The sequence below is a fragment of the Plectropomus leopardus genome, unplaced genomic scaffold (genome assembly GCF_008729295.1).
Source record: "Plectropomus leopardus isolate mb unplaced genomic scaffold, YSFRI_Pleo_2.0 unplaced_scaffold2231, whole genome shotgun sequence".
Lineage (NCBI taxonomy): Eukaryota > Metazoa > Chordata > Actinopteri > Perciformes > Serranidae > Plectropomus > Plectropomus leopardus.
In genome coordinates this window covers 1-26686 of record NW_024624171.1, presented here as the reverse complement: position 1 = coordinate 26686, position 26686 = coordinate 1, and the positions used below count along the sequence as shown (strand labels likewise).

The window sequence follows — 26686 nt, the reverse complement described above, 5'->3', positions numbered from 1 at the left end:
GACTGCAGGACTCTGACTTCAGCTTCTGTCAAACTTCTGTGCTGTTAATCATTTTACTCAGGAATTAAAAACTTTTAAATACTGCCTCTAAAGTTCAATAAAGTAAATCATTAAAGTACTGTTATAGTACACTTAAAAGTTAGCAAGAAATTTTAAAAAGCACAAGAAAATTACTTTACAAATTTGCAAATAAAAGAATAATACCAACAATTTATTAAACAGAAGTTTTAAAGATTTAAAAAAAACGGACAGTGACATCTGGAAAAGGTGTTTTTAAATTTATATTTAATTTTTAAAACATATTTTTAAATATGTAATTCTGATAAGTCTAAATACAGTTTTCCCTATTTTTTTTGTTTCCCAGTCATGTAATGAATTAAGTTTTTCACACTGACTCAGCTCAAATTCATCAGCAGATACTCCATATTTACCCTGTAAAAGAAATTTACCTAAAAAATAAGCAAATAAATATTCAAAAACAAAGAAAAAAGTATAAAACTAAAATGTGGAAGAATCTGCCTAAAAATCTATATAACTCTGTAAATTATTAATATATTTAAGATACTTTTTTTCTTTTCTTGGGAAAACAATTTCTCTAGCTTTTTAAAAATTATTTTCTGAATCTACAAATTTCTTGCAATTTGTGGAACATTTCCTACCAAGTTGCTCATTTTTTGTTCGCCGTTTTTTTGTCATATTTTTGAAATAAATCAAACCAATGTGCTTCGAGTTCAAAGGTTAAAACACTCGTCTGAAAGCAGCACAAATAAAAGTGAAAGTGATTCTATCCAAGTTTCAAATACGTATTTTACTCAAATCAACACCAAACTAGAAATAGAAAGAGTTCATTTGTGAGAAAAAAATGTCATTACCAAACACATGAAGGAAAATGTGACTTTTTGGAAATTAAATAACACAGTTTCCACTGTAATAATGTTATTAACTCATCGTCTGCCAGTCATGAGGGTTTGATTGTAAACGGGACCAAAAAAGAGGCAACAAAAACAAATCCAGAGCGAAGAAAAGAAAAGATCACAGAATGAGAACTGAGGTTTGTTTATTTTTTTTTCGCATTTTTGTGGGACGAAACACTCAAACTTTATTTCTGCAGCGAAAACCATTTCAGAGAATCAATAACACGTGTCTTTTGTGTCTCACTGTGAGACGTGTTGTCTCTGCGCTCTGAGGACACTGACACGTTGGAGCGGGTGTTTTCCGGCGTCTCGCACGAAGCAGATGATCAAATTTTAAATGTGCATTTTGTGCATCACTAAAGGAGCTTCTGCAGGAGCGAACGTGACGCACGTCGTACTTTTCCCTCCCAAACAAACCCACTCCTTTCAGCTGCCACTCATCCAGGCGGTCCCCGGTTTTGTTCGGCGCCAAACCACCTGTTTTTCATTTTTCCTTTTTTCTGAAGGCGTCGACGAGGAGCAGATCTCACCAGCTGTTTGTCCAAACTGAGCAGGCTGCATCGCTCCGGAGGAGAATTAATGAGGCAGCGAGGGGTCTTTTTTTTACCTCGATATCTACAGCTTGAAGGTTTTTTTCATTTTTAGCCCTAAGAGAAAATCCAGATTTATACGTTCGTTTCTTTGATAGGACAGTCTTTACAAATCATTTTACTCTCCGTCACAGCTTCACTAATTTCACCAAAAAAAACATTTTAAAAGGTGTTTCCACCAAACGCTCTCGAAATCTTTGCTCTGAGCTGGGATTCAGAGTGAGTCGGGACAATCAGTCGTCGGTCTATGTACGCTCAGTTAAATGTTAGAGGTGAAAATTTGTCTTGCATCTGCTAAGTCGCAGTTACAGTTTACATGCATGTTTATTTGGATATAAAAAAATGTCATCACATCACATCATATTATTTTTTAATACGTTTGGGAAAAAAACAATATGTACAATTATCAGAAATTACAGATTTAAAAAACTATGTTACAGAATTATTCAAATTTTTTAAAGCACAATTTCAGGTCATTTCCTTCTCTCTTTTATTTACTTTTTAAATTTTGTGTATTTACTTTTTTTTTTAATTTTTTTTTTTTTTTTTTAAATTTTTCAGGTAATTTTCTAGTTCTTTTTTTTTCCTGGTTTCTTACTAATTTTTGGGTCAAATTTCTCAGGTTTCAAAGGGTTAAAAATGGCGGTAAGAACCATGAATGAGGGAAGTGTTTGATCAACAGCTAATCCCAACGAGGAAGCATGACAGCAGCCGGTAAACATGTGATGCCACCACGTCGCTCCACTTTAAGAGGACACTCAAAACACTCCGAGCTCCCTCGCATTGTCCTGGAAATGGGACACAGATGAGCCCAGAGGCAACAATGTCAGCCCGAAAAAGCCTAGACAAGCGTGTGCACACAAAATCTTCAGTCAGGATTTTTTTTATGTTTGCAAAGCTTGACATGTGTGTTTGTGTCTGCACATGTGTGTGTGTGTCTGCACATGTGTGTGTGTGTTGCACACTTTTAAGTGTGATTGTAAGCAAGTCTGCACATGTGTTGTGGGTGGGGGGGACAAACAGGAACAGGACATCAGACAGTGTGCACACATTTCCCTACGACTATTTAAAGTCAATGTTGCCGCTGTGCCGAGCCGCCACTCCGAGTGTCAGCTGAGGAGGCGGGAACAAAACAAAAACATTCAGCAATGACACGCTTTGTACCTCGATGCTGAAGTACCCTCGCCCACGTAGTCGCCCAGGAACAGGTAGCGGGTGCTGCAGTGGGGGATCCGCCCACCTCAAACAGCTTCATCAGGTCAAAGAAACTGCCCGTGGACGTTTGGCTCCGCACACTGTACACGCAAAAACACTTATACGCACACACACACATACACACATACACACAGACACACACACACACACACACACATACATACAAAAAACACTACATTAAAGGTGATATTCCACATTTTTTCTTATATATTTGTATTGTATTTCTGTATTTACTGCATGTGAGTCCGTCTGTAAAAAACTGTGGTCTGTAGTTTTCATTTCTAAAAAATCTAGAGAAAAAAATTGTCCAAAAAAAAAATCTTTAACTTTTTACTTAAAGAGTATTTACATAATTACATTTTTTTATTACTACTACTACTCACTACTACTACTACTACTACTACTACTACTACTACTACTACTACTACTACTACTTAACTACATTTATTCCACTTGCACGTTTTCTCCACTGTTTTACTCGTTTTTGCACGAGAAGATTGCAACTTTTATTTCTTCTAAATGTCCCAGAATGACCTCGTCTGCTCTGCAAAAAGCATCTAAATTTTTATATTTCTGAAAAATGTTTCAGAGAGATTCTCATCATTTCAAGCAGTTTTCTAAGTCATTTTGTGTTTGTTTTGTTTTAAACCAACTCATTTTCAGGTTATTTTCTTGTAAAGTTTTTATTTACTCTGACAAACATTTTTTTTCTTACAGCAGAGCGGGACAGATCCGCCTCGCTTTTTATGTCCAAGTTGCCTTTGATGTTTTTTTGGTCTTGCTCATTTGTCTTCTTCCCATGTTTCTGAAAGAAGAAGCTAATTTACAAACTTTGTTAACTTAAGAAAAAGTGATGAATTCATTGCTGTGAACTTTAGGACATTAAGAAAAAGTTTCAGTGACTGGCAGAGAAAAAGAGAAAGAAATGCATTAACATATGGAAACAATGCGTGAGGAACATGAAGCAAAATGCAGGAACAGATCCAGAGTTCGGGTTTGTAAAGGAGATACAGGTGTGATGGCAGCTTCACCTGTGATGGGAGCCTCATGCATTTTTCTCCAGCATTGCATTTCTCTCTTAGGATGCCCGCTCCCTCGTTGATGATCCGCAGAGCCGTCTAACCTCCTCCAGCCGGCCCTCACTTTTTCCAGATGGGCCTTCAGCACCTCCACGCTCTCGGTCTCCCGTCCACGTACAGGTCTTTGACCGACAGCAGAGTGTACCGGGAGGATATGGCACAACTACAAAACACACATCCGAGACAGATGATGAGACGGTCAGACGGGACAAAACACTGCAGCAGCTTTACACTCTGACGTCAGCACACAAACACGGTTCAAGTTCCCTGAAGAGAAGACACGAAGGCTGCTCCGCTTTCTGTAATAATACATACAGAAAATAATGTTTCAACATCTGTGGGCTACATCACAACACAATATATCCCTCTAAACTTTTCTTAACTGCCAAAAAATATAAAAAAAGTCATCATCAATAAATAATAGTTACAATAAAGTTAAATAAGGTATTGTAATAATACATTTGGATAAAGGACTGTTATAATAAAGGCTTAAAAAAATACCACTTAATCTGAATACTGAAGTACTGTTAAAATAAAGTTAAATAAAGCACAATTTACAATAAAGTTAATTAAAATATTTCATTCGATGTGTTAATGAATTTTAACAAAGTACTGTTTTTTTTACAAAATTGAAAAAAAATTGTTATCACATTAAATTTCCTCAACACTGCCATCATAATTTAAAAAAAAACACTATCATAGTACAATTATGTATAATTATAATACTTTGAATAAAAACTTTTTATAATAAAGTGAAATAAAGTACAGGTCATAATAAAGTTCAATAAAGTAGTTATAATAAATTTAAATAAAAGTAATAACAAATTTGGTTTGAATGATAAAACTGTTAGAATAAACCTTTGAGTGCTCCATAAATAAGGTAAAAAAAGTCATAATTGCTATTCGCTGAATAAATTCAGTAAAAAGTTAAATATGGTACTACTATAATACATTTGGATAAAATACTATCCCTAAGTATATATTAAGTACTAAAGCAAGTCTGTGTGGAAAAACTGAGTTTATACTCAAAAGTTTGCGAATTTAAGTATTTCCCAAAATTCAGACTCCCATTCCCACATGGAACGAGCTGCACACTCGAGTAAAAAAGATCGAGTAAAAACGGGTATGTAAAACGGATACGTCGACCGACCTCTACAGTCAGCTGCTGTTTGCCACAAAGCTTTTAAATGAAGCCATAAAAAGAAATCACACAGGAAATGAAAGAAGGTTGGACCACGGAAGATGAAACTGCACAAAGTCACAAAAATCCTTTGGAAAATTTGACACATGTCATTTACTGCTGCAGCTGATCCCGGTTAGTGAGTTTCGTCTGTTAACAGAACAGACTGCCCTCTGCCCACAAGGTAAATTTTCAAATTGGATCACACCTGCAACGACCAACATTCACTCTCACTCTCATTTATGCACATTTTTTTACATCAGGGCTCAGAAAAGTCAGACAGTATTAAATATTAAACCCCCAATTTTATTCAGTTTAATAACAGTTGGCAAACTGTCTCATTTAAGAGGCTGGGATCTGTGTATTTGGCATTTTAATTTTTTATTTAATGACTTTTAAATATCAAATTATTTGCCAACTGATCAGTTTAATAAAAAAATTCTGTGGATGTGAATTCAGAACATTTCTATAAATATTTAAATAAATAATATATAATACACACAATATTTAATCAAATAAAATATTTCAGCACTGGTATATATAAAACACAAATAACATTACATTATTATTATTGTTGAATAATATTAATAATTAATAAGGTCGTAGTTTTCGATTAATTTTTTTCCAATTTTTTTTTTACCGTTTTTAAACAAATTTGAATAAACTGATTTTTTTTTTTTTCAACAAGAGAAGAGAATATATTATGTAAATATTTTAAATTTTGCTGTCATTTTCTGCTCACAGCAGAATTAAGGCATTTTTAAACCAATTTTTATACAGTTAATTTGCACAGTGTGTGATTTTTTTTGGCAGTTTCTCAGAGCGGCGCTACACTTAGATATCGGTGATATCTCAGAGCGGCACTGCACAGTCGACGTGTTTTTTGTGGTTTTTTTTTTTTAATTCAGCAATCATGACGGCATGTCGAGGCTCGACCTGAAGACAAAGGAGGAGAGTTTGGCAGCAGAAAGAGTTCCTGGAGGAAATACCACACAGATTATCACCTGACAGCAGTAAAAGTGCGTCTCCCAGAGAGGAGGATCTGAGGGAGGCGGCTGCAGCTCACTGACTAACTGTCCCGATTTGAAGTAAATCGACTGAAACTAAAGCAACAAAACAACAATTTAAACACCTCCACTGCACCAATAACAGCGTCTTTGAGATAATCAGCTTTCACTTTTTCTCAACAGCTGGACCGATGCTCTGCAAGTTCTTCCATTAACCCAAAACGCCTCCAACACTTTCAGAGAAATCTGTCTCTGTGACAGGAGGAGCTCTCTGTCGCTCCTCGGCTCACAGAAGTTGAACTCACTCCTTCAGTAAATTTCTCAGATTTTTTACGGAAGCAATGCTTCTTGGATATTGGTTACCTAGTTTTTAGGACATTTCTTGGAATTTAGGACATTTCTCTGCAGATTTTTGGAAAAATTCTAGGATTCTAGTTAATTTTAGGATTTAGACATTTTTTCGGCTTTGTCTTTTACGATTACTTTTAGATTTTTTAAACCATCAACATCAAAACTTTGTTTTGTGCCTTTAGCAAATCTTTCATCAGCGCATGACTGAATTACAAAAAATGATATGATAAATGAAAGCTACACAACTTGAGTTGCAACAAAACAACACTGAAAAAAAAATAATTAAAGAAAGACACAGACCGGCCGACTCAAAAAATTAGTTTTGAAGGGAAAAAAATTTCACTGGACACAACACAAAAATGAAAACTCACTTCAGAACTGCCATGACTGATGTAAAAGTTCATACTTTTTTGATACTTGATGTTATCACAGAGCTGTAGAGCTCCAGATTGAGGTGTTATTTTGGTTGAGTGTTAACTTTTAACAATAAATAATTTTATCAGCAAGCATTAAAATATAACGCCAAATATCGTGCTCAAAACAATATCACATGGTCAAAGTAAAATTTCTTAAAATCCCAAGATTTCATAAGCATTTTTTTTAAGCACTTTTGCAAAAGATTAATTAAGAATTAATACCAAGCAAGCAGCTAGTTCGGCTTTTTTTATTAAAGAGTTAAATGCATTTACTTTACTTTTTAAGGATCTGCAAACCGTGTTTTTAAACGCAACATTGCAAGACAAATTAATCCTTTGCCATAATATATCTGAAAATGGGAAAACTAATGAAAACCCTGCCTGCTTGTGCTGTGTGTGTGTTGTGTGTGTGTGTGTGTGTGTGTGTGTGAAATACACATTAATGGTCACACACTGAAACTAACTGTCACCAGATCAACGAACTTTGCATTTGATCATACTGACAAATGAAAAAGGTGGAGGGCACAAAGGCACAAAAAACTTTTTGTTTTTCTCTCTTACATACTTACAGGTTTCAAACTCACACTGCATCCTGCCTGAAAAAAGCATCCTCTGACTCACCTAGTCCGATTTATTTGCGCAGCACACAACACACACACACAACACACACACAAAAACACACACACACACACACACACACACACACACACACACACACACACACACACACACACACACACACACACAATATTTCTTTGACACACACACACACACACACACAAACACAAAGAGCACACTTTAGTTCCTGGCCTGTTGGTTTCTAGTTCAGTGTGTAAACTCTGAAACCAAACCAGGCCGCTCACATTCAGCCAATCACGTGAGCGCTCCTGAACTGGTTCACCGGCAGCAGCAGAGGAGAGAGCAGCCATCAGGCTCGAGACTTTTTAGGACGAGATGATCGGACGAAATGATCGACTCGCTGATCAGTGGTGTTGCAGATTGTGTTTTTTCAACAGAGGAAAACCAAGCGCTGTGAAATGAACTTTTGCTTTTCATGAAGGAAGTGGTATTCAAATAATCAGCGACAACATGCATTTTTTATAATAAGTCTGGAGAAACAGTTTTTTAGCAAGCATTTATTTTGATACCCTCAGGGCTCCACTTTAATATCGCTCACACACACATATCGCTCTGTGCACACACTGCACTTTTCAAAATCGGGCTGTAAAAAATATTATACATTAATTTTATTTTTACTACTTTCATTTAGTTAATTTTTTAATGAACATCAGTCCTGATAAAAAATATCAAATATATTTCATTTTCATTTTTTTTTATTAAACCATTTAAAAAAGACAGGTGTATGTCATGTCCTTACTATGCTTTTGAATTACAAAAAAAACCAAAATAAAAAATTATTTTTAACAAAAATAAAACACACAAAAAGATTTTTTTTTGCTGCTGACAGTCTGGGATATGTCAGTGTGTGAGTGTAGCTGCTGACAGTCTGGGATATGTCAGTGTGTGAGTGTAGCTGCTGACAGTCTGGGATATGTCAGTGTGTGAGTGTAGCTGCTGACAGTCTGGGATATGTCAGTGTGTGAGTGTAGCTGCTGACAGTCTGGGATATGTCAGTGTGTGAGTGTAGCTGCTGACAGTCTGGGATATGTCAGTGTGTGAGTGTAGCTGCTGACAGTCTGGGATATGTCAGTGATCAGCAGCTACATTGACTGTGACAGGTCACCTAGTGGAAATAGCATGTATTTCCTCCATATGCCAAATATGGTCAAAATGACCTCATCAGGTGGAAAATAGTCAAAATGACAAATTCAGAGTCAAAAGCCCAGAATGACACCCAGAAATAATACAAGTCCTGTTTTTCTGCTCTGATGGCTGTGGGATCAAAAATGTCAGTTTGAATGGGTTTCAATGGAGCATTTTTGGACAAATGACTATTCTAGCTGCAAATGTCTGGTTTTTGGTGCAATATCTACATAGGTGTATAGAGGCCCATTTCCAGCAACTATCACTCCAGTGTTCTAATGGTACAATGTGTTTGCTCATTGCGTCAGAAGGCTAATGGATGATTAGAAAAACCCTTGTGCAATCATGTTAGCACAGCTGAAAACAGTTTAGCTGGTTAGAGAAGCTATAAAACTGACCTTCCTTTGAGCAGGTTGAGTATCTGGAGCATCACATTTGTGGGGTCGATTAAACGCTCAAAATGGCCAGAAAAAGAGAACTTTCATGTGAAACTCGACAGTCTATTCTTGTTCTAGAAATGAAGGCTATTCCATGCGAGAAATTGCCAAGAAACTGAAGATTTCCTACAATGGTGTGTACTACTTCCCTTCAGAGAACAGCACAAACAGGCTCTAACCAGAGTAGAAAGAGAAGTGGGAGGCCCCGCTGCACAACTGAGCAAGAAGATAAGTACATTAGAGTCTCTAGTTTGAGAAATAGACGCCTCACAGGTCCTCAACTGGCAGCTTCATTAAATAGTACCCGCAAAACGCCAGTGTCAACATCTACAGTGAAGAGGCGACTCCGGGATGCTGGCCTTCAGGGCAGAGTGGCAAAGAAAAAAAAGCCATATCTGAGACTGGCCAATAAAAGAAAAAGATTAATATGGGCAAAAGAACACAGACATTGGACAGAGGAAGATTGGAAAAAAAATGTTATGGACGGACGAATCGAAGTTTGAGGTGTTTGGATCACACAGAAGAACATTTGTGAGACGCAGAACAACTGAAAAGATGCTGGAAGAGTGCCTGACGACCATCTGTCAAGCATGGTGGGGGTAACGTGATGGTCTGGGGTTGCTTTGGTGCTGGTAAGGTGGGAGATTTGTTCAGGGTAAAAGGGATTTTGAATAAGGAAGGCTATCACTCCATTTTGCAACGCCATGCCATACCCTGTGGACAGTGCTTGATTGGAGCCAATTTCATCCTACAACAGGACAATGACCCAAAGCACACCTCCAAATTGTGCAAGAACTATTTAGAGAAGAAACAGGCAGCTGCTATTCTATCTGTAATGGAGAGGCCAGCACAGTCACCTGATCTAAACCCCATTGAGCTGTTGTGGGAGCAGCTTGACCGTACGGTACGCAAGAAGTGCCCATCCAGCCAATCCAACTTGTGGGAGGGCTTCTAGAAGCGTGGGGTGAAATTTCTCCAGATTACCTCAACAAATTAACAGCTAGAATGCCAAAGGTCTGCAATGCTGTAATTGCTGCAAATGGAGGATTCTTTGACGAAAGCAAAGTTTGAAGGAAAAATTATTATTTCAAATACAAATCATTATTTCTAAACCTTGTCAATGTCTTGACTATATTTTCTATTCATTTTAACTCATGGTGGTAAATAAAATGTTTCTGCTCCAAAAAAACACGAGCATGAGGTCGACATTAGAGCGGCCAAACACAACGCAGGTGACACAACACACGTCATGTGATGATTTCACAGCACAGGGAGGTGAAACGTGGCAAAATGAGACATAAAAAGTTATAACTACAACTATGGTACATTGTTTTTTTAAGCTTTGAAATGTAATAATTCTTGTGAAAAAAGGGTGTGTCAGATGTTATTTAAATGTTTAATCAGATCCTTATTTAATCAAATATTTTGGTAAATGTATTCAAAGTTTCAGACAGACTGACTTCATCAGCACACAGTCAATTTTTACCCTGTAAAAACGGACTTTACAAAAAAAAAAAGGCAATGAGCAATTTAGGAAAAAGTACAGCAAAAGTTTTTAAACACAAAAAAAAATTTAAAATTTAAATAAATTTAAAATAACATTTACAAAGAAAAAAGCAATGTTTTTTCAGAAATGGTAAATTTCAAATTTTAGACTATTCACAATTTACAAAAAAACAGTGCAGAAATTTAAAAAAAAAAATTCAGTTGAAAAGAAAGGGCCCCCAACAATTTTTAAACCAGCTCAGTCATTATCCTGGACCCCCAACAAGACACTAAATCAGCTCCACGCTGGAGTCCACAACAAGACACTAAACCAGCTCCATCCTGGGACCCACAACAAGACACTAAACCAGCTCCACGCTGGAGTCCACAACAAGACACTAAACCAGCTCCACGCTGGAGTCCACAACAAGACACTAAACCAGCTCCACGCTGGAGTCCACAATAAGACACTAAACCAGCTCCACGCTGGGGTCCACAATAAGACAATAAACCAGCTCCGTGCTGGGGTCCACAATAAGACACTAAACCAGCTCCATGCTGGGGTCCACAATAAGACACTAAACCAGCTCCGTGCTGGGGTCCACAATAAGACACTAAACCAGCTCCGTGCTGGGGTCCACAATAAGACACTAAACCAGCTCCGTGCTGGGGTCCACAATAAGACACTAAACCAGCTCCGTGCTGGGGTCCAGCTTCATTAATCATGAATGAGGACAGAATCATTACACGCAGCAGGCGATGCAAATGGCCGGACTGATTTGATTACTATCGGTAACTAAGCCAAAAGGCCAAAGCAGCCGGAGCAGATCCATCTATATAGTGTCAACACACACACACACACACACACACACACACACACACACACACACACACACACACACACACACACACACACACACACACATGCACACATTCATTGAGCGGGTTCAGCAGGACGCTGAGAGCTGCTGCTGATGAACCTGAACCATCAGGACTGTTAGATCATTATCAGCTGATTTGACAATCGACAGAAAATTAAATCTACCAGAATCAGAATCAATTCAGTGCAGCAACTAACAATTAATTATTTTGTCTCAGATGATCTGTGGATTAATCGTTGGCCTGTAATCTGTTAGTAAATAAATCTATTTCCACTAAAAAAATGCACATTAACATTTCCCAAAAAACAGCAGACATGAAATTTTTTAAAAATATTTTGTTCTTTTGACCAAAAGTTGAAACCCCAAAATATTCAGTTCAATAACAGAAAAATAAGCAAATAGTCTCATTAAAGAAGCTGGGGATCTGTGCATTTGACATTTAACTTACAAAAATACAATATATAATATTTAATTTAATCAAAAAATTTTCAAAAACACTTCTATATCAGTGAAATGATTAGTAGTATTATTTGCATCATCATTATTATTGTGTTGTTGTTTTTACTATTATATTATTATATATATTATGGTTGAATGACTTCCTCTCCGAACACTGTTATCTTTGAATTTATGGTTGAGCTGTTGGATTGGATTAAATTTTACAGCCGTACCTAATAAAGTGGCCACAGAGTGAAAATTACTGCTTGATAAATGAAAACTGTGTGTGTGTGTGTGTGTGTGTGTGTGTGTGTGTGTGTGTGTGTGTGTGTGTGTGTGTGTTGTGTGATTCTTGACTTCAGACTGACTGGCGGTCTTAAGGAGGCAGCTTTAACAACATCACACTCTCTTGCAGATTTACGTGGCTAAGCCTTCCTAACACTCTGAGCCAATCATACGCGGCCTTTCACCTGGAGACTCTCGACCTGCCGCGTCGATGAACACTGAAACACCTCAGCAGGTCAAGTGCGACGCCATCGTCCCGTCTGGAAACCGGGTTTGGAAAAATTTTGTGGGGTATTGTGGGGTAATTTAAAAAAAATCATTTCTAGAGATTCAAAAACAAAATGGAGTTTTCTCTCTTTCTATGAACTTTGATTGACGGCATAAAACAAACTTATGTAACTTTTCTTTACTCAAAACTTAGTTTGAAGTAGTAAAAATGTATGTATGATATATTGACAAGTTACCCGCGTTCATACACATTTTTACCAATAAATTTCCAGGACTTTTTCATGACTTTGAGGCAAATTTTAGAGATCAAACATTCTCTGAAACAACCAAAGCTCCTTATTGGTTCTTTGTACTGTACTGCAGCTATTTATTAAAAACGTCCAATGTAATATTTGTTTGGTTTGGTCTATAAAAAAAATTTTCAAAAAAAAAAGCAACCACAGCAACTACTCAGTCACAAAGGCTGAAGTCGGCGATAAAAACTGAGAGGACACAAAGAGACAGAGACACGAAGAGACAGAGACGTTTGTGGCGTCCGATCCGAGTTAAAGGTACAGAATATTTAGAATAAAGCTGCCAGTGAGGACGTTTTCTACAAAAGACAAGCAAATGATGATTTATATATTATTAGAATTATTATTATATTGAGCCAGCGTTCATATGACGCAGACGGAGACTTAACTCGGTCGTTCAGACTGAAAAAAACCGCCAAATTAAAGAGAGCGCCATCAGGCTTCCTCATCAAAGACAGCTCTGTTTACTGTCTCCTCTGCTGTCCACATGAGCTCTGTCCCTTTTTCTCTGCTTTAGATAATATTTAAAGGAAAATCTGACAAACTTTACATCAGGGACACTCAGCTTGTTTTATTTAGGGCCACTTCTTTAAAAAACAGGAGGCCAGGGGCCGGTCGAAGCAGCCCCACACATGTTCCCAGGATTTTGGGACGTTTAAGGATATAAGGATTAGGATTTTACAACGTTTTTAGGATTTTAATTTTAGGAGATTCTGGGGATTTAAGGATGTTACTTAGATTTTAGTAAGATTTAAGGATTTTACTCATATTTTAGGGCAGTCTTCAGATTTTTTCTGAGAGATTTTCGGATTTTCTGTCGGTATTTACAGTGGCTCTAGGATTTTACAACATTTCCAGGATATTAAGACATTTATATGATTTCAGGACGTTTCTCGGAATTGAGGACTATTTTAGGACATATTTAGGACAATACTTAGATTTCAGATCATTTCTCTCGGATTTAAGGACAAATTTAGAATTTTTGATGTTACTCAGATTTGAGGATTTTCTCGGATTGTTTTTAGGATTTTGGGACGATTCTATGATTTTAAGACTTCTCTCAGATTTTTGATTTTTGGCTGTTTCTGTGATTTTCTGCAAACCTGCCAGATGCTACTAAATCCTCTTAAATCTGACACACTGCTCCTTTAAGTCATCCAGATGTGCTGAGGTGGCCGTAACGTAAAAGTAAAGCCCGAACAACAGCTGCGGCATCACTGTTTTCTGTCAGATACAAACTTGCATTTACACTATGTTCAGCTAGCATAAAAAAGGTCACTCAGTGTTGACCAGGTGAGGTGTCTCTGCAGACACACTTGCACAGCTCACTTCCTGCTGCTATTAAAAAAAGCATGTGACCCAGTCTACTACAGAGGCATCACTTTTGGTAACAGCTGCCATCAAAATGTGAAAAAAGTGTCATGGAAACATGAAACGCAGTTGCAGTGGGAATACTGCAGAAATACCTAACTGGGTCGCTCGATCTGACGGGTCACAGAATTTGGTGCAACACCGGAGTTACAAAACGTCTGAACGTGGAAAATTAAAACTGCCAGAATAACTCATCCTGACGCCTCCAACAATCTGGCAAGCAGGAGAGCGAGAAGTGAATCAGCAGCATCTGAGAGCACACCTGGACAGACTGCACAGGTGTGGCAGCCATCCATTTTATCCAAAAAAACTGTTAACCCTCTGTGAGCTGCAGGAGAGCCGGCGACCGCCGCCGAAAAGCATCAAATCCTCACATTCAAAAAGCACAAAACCAGCAAGTTACTGATCAAAATAATTGAAATTTCTGTTGACAAAAATTGAGTGACAAACACTTGCGACTGTAGTCACCACTACATGTGAAAAAGGTAACATGCAAATTAATTCGAACATGCCAAAATGTCCACAAGTAGAGCTGCAACAATAAGTTGGTTAATCAATTAGTTGTCAACTAATTTGATTATTAATGACGGATATGAGTCATCATTTAAAAAAAAATAAAGTCAGAAGTTAGATGAACAGACATAAAAGGCCCTAATGTCCTAAAATCCTAGAAACATCCTAAAAAAAAAAAAATGTCCTACAATCTCAGTAATTACATAAAATCCAAAAAAATCATCATGAAGTGCTAGAAACTTCATAAAATAAAATAAATGTCCTAAAATTGTAGAAAACGTCCTAAAACCCTAGAAATGTCCAGAATTCGTACAAAAAACACTCCAAGTCCTAAAAATGTCAAACTCCTAGAAATGTCCTAAAATCTGAGAAATGTCCTAAAATCCTAAAAACGTCCTAAACTCCTAGAAATGTCCTAAAATCTGAGAAATGTCCTAAAATCCTAGAGGCATGTATGGGGCCCCTGGCTCCTGTCGTTTAGTAAAAGTGGCCCCTGAGCAGAGCAGGCTGAGTATCAACGCTTTAGACACTGATATCTCTAAAGTGGCTGAACGGATTTTCACCGTTCAAACTGCATTTTAAACCTCGAATCCGGCTCGTTATTCGGCATTTCGAACCGCGAAGCTGTCCCTCGCGGATCCGACACGGCGCCGGCTTGAACCCGGAGACAGCGGCGCCGGGATCAGAGGATGACCCGTCAGAGAGCAGACAGCTGGCAGTCCGGACAGCTAAGCTAAGAAGCTAACTCATTAGCTGCGGCTCGGATTGATTAACTTGTGTAACCGGGACAACCCGCCACCCTGCCGGGGGACACACGGGCGGACAGCACCGCGATCCACCTGAAAAAAAAAAAAAAATTAACTGTTACCGGGGCTGGGCTGTCATTACCGTTTAGCCAACTAGCTGTGACAGCCGTTAACTTCCTGCCCCCTCCGGGAGAAAACACGGTAAATGTCCCTTACCTTTGATGGGTCTCTCGGTGGTGGACAGTTTGTTTTGGTCTTTGGCCGACATCCTGCCTCCTCTTTCGGCTGAGAGTCGCAAAAATCCGCTAAATTTCTCACTAAAACTCGGATCCGTCCGAAGCTAGCAGGCTAGCCGCAGTGAGCTAGCCGCGCTAGCCGAGCTGAGAGCGGCGGCTCCGGGGCAGCTTTCTCTCCGCGGACCGGGGAACCGAGCCGAGCCGAGCCGAGCTAAAACCCGCGCCTGGAGGGTGGAGGGTGAAGGGGGGACAAATTAACGCCGTTTAGTCCCTGTGAGCTCCGCGGCGTGCTGCGGTGCTGCCCCGCCGCTGTCGGTGACCGTCAGCCGGATCTGGTCCAGGAAGCTCCGCCGTGGTGCCTTCAGGAGCAGCGGGCAGCGCGCGGGATCATGTCCCAACTTTACGGCTTTAAAGTCGGCCGAGGTGCGTGTGTTAGGCCGCTGAGGGCTCCGCCGCTCTGTCGTGATCCGAGGTGTCGTCCAGACCCTCTCCGTCGGATTACAATAATCCGCCGCCCGCCAGCGGATTTCCTACAACGGGGCAGAGCGCGGGGGGCTGTGGGTAGTGTAGTATTAATGTCATATTAATGCGGCGCGTTCACGGTCCGCTGAGCCGCGCGCGCACACACACACGCTGTGTTCACTGCGGCGGAAAACACACACACACACACACACACACACACTCTGAAATGATTATTATTTTTTTTAACTTTGTTCTCGGTTTTACAAGATTGCAAAATTCATAGAAGAAATGACGTGATGGAAATTTGGACTAGAGTACAAATTACAAATTTTAAGGTACTTGTACTCGCATTTTCTAAATTTTATTTTTATTTGTTATAAGTATTATTTATTATTATTATTAAGTCCAATTTTAAGGTATTTGCATTTGCGTTTTCTACATTTTATTTTATTTTTATTTATTATTTGTTATTATTATTATTTATTATTTATATATTTTATTTATTATTATTACTAAGTACAATTTTAAGGTATTTGTACTAGAGTTTTATACATTTTATTTATTTATTTAATTGTTCATATAAAGGATCGATACATCCTGCTAGATTTATTTGTATTTTAATTGAGTAATTTATCAAAGAAATGGATTTAAGTACAATTTCAAGGTACATTTACTTGGATTTTCTACATTTAAATTAATTTATTTAATTGTTTTTTTTATTTATCCTGGCAGTTTGTTATTTATTTGTTTTTATTGAACTTTTTTGTCATTTTACTGTGTACTTAAAGATACAAAAAAAAATAAGTAATTTATCGAAAAAAAAAAAAATTTCGGGGAGCATTAGTTTGATAGGCTATTTTTAAAGGACTTTGGCACTGTATCACAGTTTTACACATTTACAGATTTCAACTGGATAAATATGACCTCAGTGCCCAAACACAAAGTTACATGTTACTGAGTTTCTGAGTTTCTGTCGCATAGAAATTAATATAAATATGTAATATTTCTGTCACATGAGCGCGAGGAGCCGAAGAGGAGGACTGTGGCGCCGCCGCGTGGGACGCTGATCAAACTGCTTCAAATACAAGAAAAAAAATGCTGACTAATGTTTAAACTGACAGATTAATCAGACGGTCATATCTCAACCGTTTGCTGTTAAATGTTTTTTTTTTTAGTTACATTCTTTAATTTGTTTTCCACCTCTGGCCTGTCTGCAGCTTATTTCCACAGTTATGGTATCCCTGTGGTGTACAATGATTTGATTTTGTTTTATAAATATATATTTCTTTATATTGTTTAGTTTTAGCACTTTCACATGTAAAGCATTTTGAGCTGCATTTTATAAATGAAAGGTGCACAAAAAACAAAAAAAAGACAAACAAAGCCTTAAAAGGTACTTATAGTATGCATGACTGGCAATGATTGACATGTTGGTAAAAATACATATATAAAAAATACATTACATAAATAAACTAATACAGAAATAAAAACAATAACAACAACAACAACAACAACAACAACAACAACAACAACAACAACAACAACAACAACAATAATAAAAATACATTTTAAAGATATAAAAAAAGACATTATTTCCTCAATACTCAAGTATCTAAGTATTTAGTTGCACTTGTAGTGTTGCTGACAGACAAAATAAAATATCCCACTTCTCATATTATAAATTTATTAAGATTATAAGTAAGATTTAAAGTGACTTTAGTAATAAAAGAATAAAAGGCGGGACAGTCAGAGGGCAGAGTCAGTCGTTGCTGCTGATGTGAATCTCTAGAAATAGAAAGTCTGTAAAAGGTTTCAGATCAGCAGCAGTTGTTGTCGAGCCTCCGGAGAACCACAATTTTACAAACATCCTGCCCATGTAAGGGGAACTGCACGGGGCCGCGGGGGCCCCAGCTCGTCCCCACAGGCCCCCCCCTCATCAGACAGCTGCTGTATTTAAACCAGCGGCTCCCAAATCATCATCATCATCCTCATCATCATCCTCGGACTGACGGCCTCCCTGCAGCAGCTCACATGGTACGTACTCACTCCAGCTCTCATTTTATCACTGTTTTATTTCTGTATCAGAGTTATAGTTCAAAAGAGCCGCAATTTTAACCCTTTCACACCTGGACCGACAATTTTCACAAGCTTTAAAACTGTTTAACTTAAAACAATTTGTTTGATTTCTTTTGAATAAACAGGATAAAAAAGGCAATGTGCAACTTAGTAAGAAATGTCCTGCAAACTTTAAAAATGTGTAAAAGGTGACAAGAAAACGACCTGACAATTAGTTGGGAGATATTACATTAAAAAAAAAAAAAAAAAAAAAAGTTAAAAATACATTATTTAAAAATAAGTAGGGGAAAATGTACGGTAAACAATATTTATAAATCTCATAATTATTATATATTTCCATATATATATTTGGTCCTAAATATTTAATGTTAAAATAATATTTAATGTTTTAAACCAAGCGTTCAGGGGCTTTTCACTTATATAGACAAGTTTTAATTTACAGGAAAAAATCGGAAAAACAAAACTGCACTTACAGAAAATAACTCGTCTCTTTCTTTGAGTTCACAGTAAAAATATTTTTTCTGTCTGTCTACATTTTTTAGGCGAGCAGGAAAACGAAGAAGAAGGAAGGAGGCGCCAAACGAGCTCAGAGAGCCTCGTCCAACGTTTTCTCCATGTTCGAACAAACTCAGATCCAAGAGTTCAAAGAGGTGACGCCAAAACGCTCGCCACATAAAAAAAACTGTTTATTCGTATTAAATATTTCCATGGTTTTAGAGTCACGTGTTCACGTTTTTCATTCAGGCGTTCACGCTCATCGACCAGAACCGCGACGGATTCATCGATAAAGAGGACCTCAAGGACACGTACGCGTCTCTGGGTCAGTAGGTCTGATAACTCGCGCTTATATCGTCTGATAATAAATGTTTACGTCACTCAGACATCACATGTGTGTGTGTGTGTGTGTGTGTGTGTGTGTGCGTGTGTGTGTGTTTCAGGTAAAACTCAACGTGAAGGACGTTGAGCTGGAGGACATGCTGAAAGAGGCCACTGGTCCCATTAACTTCACCATGTTCCTCAACCTGTTTGGAGAAAAGCTGCACGGTGAGTTAATGCAGCTCGTTAACACCAGCTGCATTGTGGGAAGTGTAGGACTCAGCGAGGTGGACTACAAACAGACTCCATGTTCACATACAAACCGTATCGCCCTGCACACAGAATACGCTTTTCAAGATCAAGCTTTAAAAAATATTATACTTTAATATTATTTTCTACTTTTATTGAGTTTATTTTTTAACCAGAATCAGGTCTCATCATATATTATATCAAATCAAATATTCATTCATTTTCAGAATTTTAAATTCCAGGTTTTTTGTCATAATGCCACTGTGTTTTTAGATTAAAAATAAAAACACAAAAAATAATTATTTTCTATATACGACATGCTAAGCAGATTATTATTATTATCTTTGTCATTATTATTATTATTATTAATAATAATATTTTTTATTTTTTTCTACATTTTGCATGCAGGTACGGACCCTGAAGAAACCATCTTAAACGCTTTCAAACTGTTCGATCCTGCCGACAGAGGCTTCGTCCACAGAGACGAGTGAGTTCTGACTTTACAAATTCACAAACGCAACTTTCGTTGTTTTAAGATAAATGAAATTTTTGTTGTTTTTCGGCAGATTACAGAAACTACTGATGACTCAGGCGGACAGGTTCACCGCTGAGGAGGTAAACAGTCACAGTCAGTTCATGCTGCTGAGTGACGTTTCGTTTGTTTACGCTCTTTTTAGTGAGTCCAAAAAATCAAAATGTCTCAAAACAAGTGAAACAATCTGCACGTTTCCAATTTTATTCAACCAGTTGTTTTTTTTTTTAAATCTATTGAGGCGTTCTGTCTTTTTCTCATTCTCACAAATTTCAAGAAATTAGTGGATTCAGAAAATTATTTTAAAACAACGAAGGAAAACCTTTCTTTACATAATTATCATCATTTCATATTTAAACTTTAAATGATAATTTTTTAAGCATGTTTTACAGGTCATTTTCTTTTTTTAAATTTTAAAATCTTTTTTGTCTTAAAAAAATCTGGTAATTTTCTTGTAACTTTTTTACTAAAATAGCACTAAAAAGTCATAGTACAGCATGTTGTCCAAATTAGAAAAAAATAATTTTTTTTAAAAAAAAATCACAAATTTCAAAAAAAATTAGTAGATTTATAAAATTATTTGAAAACAACCAAGGAAAACTATATTTATATAATAATCATAATTGCATATTTTAACTAATGTGACAAAATTATTCTATTTTTTAAGCATGTGTTCCAGGTCATTTCCTTTTTTATTTTCTTTAAAAAAAACGTTTTGTTTTTTAAAAATATTTTTCAGGTAACTTTCTTATACAGGAGTACAGTATGTCATTCAAAATAGCAAAAAATAAATAACTAAGTAAATAAAATGAAATAAAAAAATGTTCAGACTTTACGACCTCAAAGCTCATGAACACACAAAGTGGGAAGAACGACTTTCCAACTCGGAAACTCAGGTGACGGCCGCGCCCGAGCCGCAGTGACATGACTGACTGTTTTATCGTGATCGTGGCTGCAGGTGAAGCAGATGTTCCAGTCGTCAAACATCGACGCTGCAGGAAACCTGGACTACAAATCTCTGTGTTACATCATCACACACGGGGAGGAGCAGGAGGACTCGTAAAAACACCGAGAAATGAACATCAACGGCTGATGTGTCTCAAATAAAAAGGAAAACTGTCAGAAAAGCTGCTCTGGAATTGAATGATTATTGATTATTGTGACATTAACCTCATCAGGCTTTCTGGGTTTATAATATGAGCTTCAGAGAGTTTTTTTTACAGTTATTTAATAAATGTTTTGAAGCCTCCGTGGGTGGATGATTTTAGGATTTTGACAGAAAACACTTTTGTTTTAACAGCATTTAGAAAAACTTTATTAGCACAGCATTCGCAGTTCTCTATAAATAAGAAAATCCAGCACCTGTCGTGTGATTTTAGAGAAACAGAATAGCACAACATGTGTTTACAGTGTTTTGTCACTTGAGTTTTAGCTCCTTTTAGTCCAGTTTTAGTCCGTGTCTCACCTGGCAGGTATGAGGACAGGTGCGAGCGTGTGCGTCCCACCTGAGGTCAGAGACAGGCTGCCGCTCGAGCGTCCGTGAGGACGAAGAAGGCCAAAGAGAAGGCGGGAAGCTGCAGCCGTTCAGACGGAGGAAGACGAGCTCCTCTCAGCTCGGGGAGAGTTTTATCATCCACCATCTTCAGCACGACTCCGTTCAGCTTCACCGACCTGCACGAGAAACGAATTTTAATACTTTGCACTCAAATGTCAAAAAGGACTTGAATCAATTAACGACACAACAACTAAATGCTCATTTATACTGAAAAAAAAGAGGGTTTGGGGATTTATTTACTCTTTAAATGTGAATATTTTCCAGATTCTTTCCTCCTCTAAAAACACTAAACTGAATATTTTAAGGATGTGGACCAAACACATCTGAAGAAGATGTCATTCTGGGCTCTGATTTTTACAATTTTCTGACACTTTATAGACCAAACAACAGTTAGATTTATCGAGAAAATAACTGACAAATTAATACACAATGCAAATAATCGTTAGCTGCAGCCGAGTATCAAAGAATCAAAGTTTTGAATTATTCTATATTACATCTAATTTACTCCAAAACATGACTTTGTTCGGTCAAATTTAAAGTTTGATGGTCGTTCAAATGCTGAACATGTGAAAAACCATCAACATATTATGTTATCAACAAAGTATTTATTTTGTTTGTCTTTTTTAAAAAGAAGCTTGTTTATGTTTCCTTTGACTGGTTGTGGTAAATGTACACGGCTGTCGTTTTCATGGTTCCTTTATCCTGAGCTTGTGACATTAAATATATATATACATACATACCAACATATATATACATTTTTTCTGATAATATATATATCAGAAAAAAGGGATTCATAACATACTTTTTTCACTGTCTTAGCATTTTTCTCTGTATTTTAATAGATTGATTTAAGGCATTTTAATATCAATTAAGGCCTTATTTATGACGAATTTAATGCTTTTTAAGACGTTTTAAGGATCTGCGGGAAGCCTGTACACTAAAGAGTGTATTTAGTCAGAAGCAGGAGACTTTTGTCAAAACTTAAACTTTTGGTTTATCACAAACATTCAACATCATCACATGTATGTAGGACTGAAACTGACAAAATCAAAAAAATAAAAAATTGATGTGTAAATCAATAAATGTAAATCCCCAAAACTACTTTTATTTAATTTACCATTTTATTTATTTAAATTTATTCATTGTTATATTTACTTGCTTATTTATTTATGTATTATTTTCCACTTTGCGTATAAATTCCCCAGCTTATTTGTTTATCTGATTTGATTTTGTCAGTTTCAGTCCTCCATACACGTAGAGAAACAAGGATATGAAGAACTGCATGTTTTTATTCCCGCCCTCGCCTGTGACTGAGTCCGACATCCTTTCACATTAAAAGTGAGAGATAAAACGTGACTTTTCACATGACTGGAGCGGACAGCGATAAATGGACGTATTGAGCGGCACCTGGAGTAGAGGCCCTCCTCCCCGGCTGCTCCGACTGCAGGACAAAAGCGTCCACTGTGCTGGAGGACACCGAGGCAGGAACGGAGATCCTGACCGGCTTCTTACTCAGGTTCATAGACATCAACGTGACGGCTCCGCTTCTGTAACTGCACAAACACACCTGAGAGTTACTGCGTGAGCTCGGAGGCAGATAACCTGAAGATGTGAGAGCAGGAGTACCTCGTTTTGTTTGCACAGTGCAGATAGAGCCGCGCTCTTTTACTGCGAGCAACGCCGGAAAATTCAACTTTCAAAACCTCCGGACCCACGAGTCTCTTATAGAGAACAGACAACCAACCAAATATCTGAAAGAGACGCAGTTAGAGGTCACAGTGACGGAGGAAATGTTCCCCTTTTCAATATGTTTGTACAAAAACTAGCATCTACAGTTTGGCTTATTAACAGAACTGATGAACCTAAAATAATCCTATTTCATAGATTAAAAACACATCTGGTGTCAGACTGCTGCTGCACACTTAATGTAAACATAAAAAACAGTAATAAATGATTAAAGTCGGCTCACAGGAAGAGGATCCATATTCTCATCGATCAGGTGATAACTGCCAGAGCCAATGAGCACCTGCCGCATCACCACATCCAGCCCCAGTCTGGCTGCCAGGCCCAGTTTATCCAGCCACCTGCACACAGCACAAAGTCACCACGCTGAGACGTGGGTCAATGATGATGAAGCACGAATAATAATAATGCTGAAATGTGCTGATAACAACATATAACACCAAACATATGCCAATAATAGTAAATCACATCAACAATGCAGAAACATGTGCTAATAATGCCACAGATATAACATCAAACATGTAACGCCAAACATGTGCTACTAACGCCAAAAAACGTCCTAACAACACAAAAACATGTGCTTCACTAAAACATCAGCAAATTACATCAAAAAGTGCTAATAACACTAAAACATATGCTAATAATGCTTAAACATGTAGATGTAAAACCAAAACCTGTGCTAGTATTGCAGAAAGGTGATAACAATGTCGTAACGTGTTAACAACATCAAAACACGTGCTAAATAACACCAACGATAAATTTACTAATAATGCCAAATTTGTTAATTATACCCAAACATGTTGCCAAAACATGTGCTATTAAAATGTTGTAATTCAGAAACATGCCCCATAGCCCCACATTTATGCTAATCACACAAATAATAAGTAATAACTTCACTTTATATAGCATATATATATTTTTTTTTTCTTTATTGAGTTGGAGAAAGTTATTATATCACACACACCTGATATTTGTTGGACATCTTTTTAAAAAAGTCTGTCTGCATGGGGAGTCCGGGTTTTATAGACACATAGAGTCGAGTGTCATCGGCATAATGATGGACAGAGATTTTATGATTGGATGTTAATTTGCCAAGAGGAAGCATGTAAATACAGAACAGTGGAGGACCTGGGATAGAGCCTTGGGGCCCTCCGTATGGCATATTGCAGAAGATGAAGGTACCATTTTTCAGTCTGACGGTGTGACAGATCACGTCTCCACTTCTGTTATTAACTCCTGATATTGGAAACCGTGGTAGGACATTATCCTTTAAATATCTGCTATTAAAAGCAAGTAATTATTGGTTATCTGTATCGGCTGAGAAAACATCCTTGTTTATGCATAGATATTAGGCTGACTGGTCCAGTAGCAGTCTAGCCTGGGTCCAGACCCTTGAATCACTGTCGAGTGCCAATAAAGACTCCTTCACTGCTTTTAACACACAAGCCTTGTTGTAAGTGAGCAGGTGTGAGATTAGTCATGAGACCGGGGTTACTGGCTAATGAATAAACTCAATAAACTAACATGTAGCTCTGTTGAGAGACCTCAATCCTGCTGTTGAACACAATCCAGCGTTTGTACTCATTTTTCTGCGTTTCCTCTGCGCTCAGCATCACTGTTAATGAGATGTTTTTTACTCACAGTATATATCAGAGCAAATATGTGGAATAATCCTGGTTGTAGATGAAAGTATAATATACTACACTAAGTTAAATTTATTGTCATTGAGGACAAAAAGAAAACAGAAAATATTTAATAATCATAACCATTGAGTTTTCTTCTGTTTTTATACCTCAAAAGATTCATTTTTGAACTGTTACTGATTAATTTTCTATCGAACGACTACTTTATATATATATTGTGCAGAATTTGTGTCTCTCTCGTCTTTGCACTCAGTCCCGACTTGCACAAACTCACATGAATCCTGCGACGAAGGTGTCCGACAGTCCAGGAGCTCCTCCTCCGTACGCTGAGCTCGTCTCTCCGAGCCACACCGGCTTCCCCGGAGACAAACGCTTCACTTTCTAAAATCAGGAGCAGAAATCACAGACTGACTTCGACATCTGGACGTCACAGGTCAAACACTTCTGCTGCACGTTTTTACCTCCAGAACTTCATTCGTCTTTAAGGCGAAAGAATCCAGAACCTCTGGATCGAGGAAGTCCTCCAAAGACGTGTCTCTGCCGTTCACATAGTAACTAAGAGAGGATGAATGAATGCTTTTAGTTTTTTTTTAAATCATAAATTTGATTTATGCTAATTTTTCTGTTGATCGTCACTGGACCAGGCTTGTCAAAGTGACCAAAGCTTGTCGATATCTCATTTTGTTTCAAAAATATTGACAAACTAACTTTAAAAAGGTATGGGTCAGCACATACTCAGATTTGGCCAATCATCACTAAACTGTCCAGAAATGTCCACATTTGTACGTGAAATATACCCCAAAAGTTTAATTCAAACCAACCACTAGGGGGCGTCACAAATGTTAAAAAAGGGCTAAAGTCAATCTGTCAAGATTTTTGACATTTAGAATATTTTGAGCTGAGTGTTTGACAGCCACAGCATTTCATCACGGCTGATCAAACAGCTGATGGTCCGACAGCAGCGCAGTGAGACAGACAAACAGAGCGCAGCTTCTCCTCACAGCACCAAAGTGTCTGAAACAGACACATCTGCAGAGGTGAAAGTGACTTCTTTAGACTCTACAGACGACTTTGTGTTAGTTTCAGCTTTAATCAGACTTTGGATGAATTATTTAGAAACAGCAGGACGCATCGCTCCGTGTCTCATCCGGCCGCTCGCGCTGAGCTCTCATTATTATTACCAGGGGCAGATGTAATGTTTTGGGGGCCCGGGGCCACAAGCACATGAGCTTATTTTCAGCCTTTCTCTAACTGTGAATGTTGGCAGGCTGTTGGCAGCTATAGGAGAAGTAGGCCGACTCAAAAGTTTTTAATTCCTGAGTAAAATGATTAACAGCACAGAAGTTTGACAGAAGCTGAAGTCAGAGTCCTGCAGACAGGAGAGGTTGGCCTATTATCAGCACAATGTGCTTCAATTTACCTGAAGTTTGTTTCAGATGGAGCTTTTCATTTTTATATAATGATGGAAAGTTTAAGAAATAATAATAAATCATATGTTTATTACTGTGCAACACACCATGGTCACATGACACTGTCAGTGAACTATGAGGGCAAAAAACAAAACACAGAAAAGAGCAAAAAAATAAAATAATCACTCAATAATCATAATCAAGGTCAAATGTTTTATTAATCATGATGTTGATTTTCTGTATAATCCCCAGCCCCACCTGAGCGTGACCTTAAAAATAACCAGAATGCCTGAACGTCTCTGATGAGTTTTGTTAATAAAGTTTTCGATGTTAAAGTGACTCACCACCCTCCACAGGTTCTGTGCTGCCATGGAAACGTTAAAGTCGATGTAACACGACACCTCCTGAGAGTGAGGGCTCATGGGAGCTGCCACATCATGGCTGCAACACACACACACACACACACACACAAAAACACACACACACAGGTGTTATTAGAGTTTGAGCAGCCAATCACAGAGCTGCAGCTGAGGCTGATGGGTAATGTTATGGACCATCTCTCAGATGTCTGACTGTCCCTGAAGGCAGCAGACAGGCAAGCTGTTTACCTGTTGAGGAAGCGTGAGGTCATCCCGTGGACCAGCTGGATGACATCACCATGACGGACAGGTCGGGGCGGACTGCTGACCACCAGCTCCTGTCTGTCCAACACACAGAGACAGAGACAGGTGAGACAGAGACAGGCAAGACTACAGCTCCCAGCATGCCTCGG

The 26686-nt window shown here is 37.9% G+C and overlaps 2 pseudogenes; one reads left to right on the top strand and one right to left on the bottom strand.

The window, feature by feature from the left end:
• The first annotated feature begins 10266 nt into the window (after positions 1 to 10266).
• LOC121965917 lies at positions 10267 to 20627 on the top strand (annotated as a pseudogene).
• Positions 20628 to 20855: 228 nt separating this feature from the next.
• On the bottom strand, positions 20856 to 25185 carry LOC121965918 (annotated as a pseudogene).
• Positions 25186 to 26686: the final 1501 nt, after the last annotated feature.